Here is a 2339-nt window from a genome sequence, read left to right on the forward strand (position 1 = left end):
TGGGAGGGTGGGAGAGAAAGAGAGAGAGAGAGAGAGAGAGAGAGAGAGAGAGAGAGAGAGAGAGAGAAGAGAGATAGATAGAGAGAGAGAGAGTGGGAGAGAGAGACTAGGAGAGGTGATGCGGACTGGGGTGAAGGGAAGGGCGTGTGTTGTGGGTTGGGGAGGGGGGGGGGGAGTTGGGGAAGGGACAATGTGGGAGAGTTGGGAGAGGGGAAGACGGGGAAGCGAAGGGGGGGAGTTAAGAGCCAGTAAGATAAGAGAGAGAGGGGAGGGGGGGGGGGTCAAGGGGACGGGTGAAGGGAGGGCGAAGCGGAAGGTGGGGGGGGAAGGGATACAAGGCCAGGTAGAGGGGGGAGGGGGGCAGGCGCGAAGAGCTGGGTTAAAAGGAAAAGAGGAATAGGCTGTGATAAAAAGAAAACTTTTAAGAGGGAGGGAAATAGAAGAGAGAGACGAGAGAATAACGAAGGATAGTGACAGACAGAAAAAGCGAGAGAAAACGATATAATGCTTTGTAAATCTTGATAAATTGATATATACTTACACAGACTGACATTCAGACATACAGACACACACACATAACGAGAGGCAGACAGACGAAAGATACAACAAATTGATAAACAGAAAGGCAGACACAACCAATAGATAAAGGTAGCTTAATACAGTTTATAAGACAGAGTCAGCTAAATACTATCTATTAGGTAGAGCCAATTACATACAGCTTATTAGATAGAATCAGAAACACACACCTAAATTGATAGAATCAACTCAGTGCAGCTTAACAGATAGAGCCAGCTAAATACAGTTGAATTGATAGAACCAGTCAAATACAGTTAGACAGATAGAGCCACCTATATACAACTAAATAGATAGATTCAGTTCGTAAGAGCAAAATAGATAGAGCCAGTTGAATACTGCTGAATAGATAGAACCAGCTAAGTAGAACTAAATAGATAGAGCAGCTAAGTAGAACTATATAGATAAGGCCCGCTAGATAGCAGAGCCAGATAAATAGAGCTAAAGAGATAAAGCCAAATATATAGAGCAAAATAGATAGAGCCAGATAAATAGAACTAAATAGATAGAGCCAGATAGATAGAGCTAAATAGATAGAGTCAGATAGATAGAGCTAAATAGATAGAGCCAGATAGATAGAGCTAAATAGATAGAGTCAGATAGATAGAGCTAAATAGACAGAGTCAGATAGATAGAGCTAAATAGATAGAGCCAGATAGATAGAGCTAAATAGATAGAGCCAGATAGATAGAGCTAAATAGATAAAAACAGATAGATAGAGCTAAATAGAACCAGATAGATGAGCTAAATAGATAAAGCCAGATAGATAGAGCTAAATAGATAGAGCCAGATAAAAAGAGCTAAATAGATAGAGCCAGCTAACTAAATAGAGCCAGAGAAACGACTGAAGAGAGCTGATCGACATCCATCTGCCTATCATCCTAATCAAACAAGCTGAACAAATTAATCAACCACAAAGTTTAGCTTCAGATGTCTGCCTGAAGATCAATATTGGCGATGTTCGTGAGGGAGTCCGGTTGACGCGGTAGGTGGCGGGGAGGGGAGGGGGGAGGGGGGGCATGGAGGTGGGGGAGGGATGGGGGGGAAGGAAGAAGGGTGGTAGGGAGGTGTGGGCGGGTAGCGAGGGAGGGAGTTGGGAAGAGGAGGGAGGAAGGGAAGGAAGGAGGGAGTGAGGGAGGGAAGGAGGGAGGGTGGGCGGGTAGCGAGGGAGGGAGTTGGGGAGAGGAGGGAGGCAGGGAAGGATGGAGGGGGGGAAGGAAGAAGGTTGGTAGGGAGGGTGGGCGGGTAGCGAGGAAGGGAGTTGGGGGGAGGAGGGAGGAAGGGAAGGAGGGAGTGAGGGAGGGAAGGAGGGGGGTGGGCGGGTAGCGAGGGAGGGAGTTGGGGAGAGGAGGGAGGAAGGGAAGGAGGGAGTGAGGGAGGGAGGGAGGGAGGGTGGGCGGGTAGCGAGGGAGGGAGTTGGGGAGAGGAGGGAGGAAGGGAAGGAGGGAGTGAGGGAGGGAAGGAGGGAGGGTGGGCGGGTAGCGAGGGAGGGAGTTGGGGAGAGGAGGGAGGAAGGGAAGGAGGGAGTGAGGGAGGGAAGGAGGGAGGGTGGGCGGGTAGCGAGGGAGGGAGTTGGGGGGGAGGAGGGAGGAAGGTAAGGAGGGAGTGAGGGGGGGAAGGAGGGAGGGTGGGCGGGTAGCGAGGGAGGGAGTAGGGGGAGAGGGGAGGAAGGGAAGGAGGGGAGAGTGAGGAGGGAAGGAGGGAGGGTGGGCGGGTACGAGGGAGGGAGTTTGGGAGAGGAGGGAGGAAGGGAAGGAGGGAGTGAG

This window comes from Penaeus chinensis, chromosome 33 (assembly GCF_019202785.1).
Source record: "Penaeus chinensis breed Huanghai No. 1 chromosome 33, ASM1920278v2, whole genome shotgun sequence".
Lineage (NCBI taxonomy): Eukaryota > Metazoa > Arthropoda > Malacostraca > Decapoda > Penaeidae > Penaeus > Penaeus chinensis.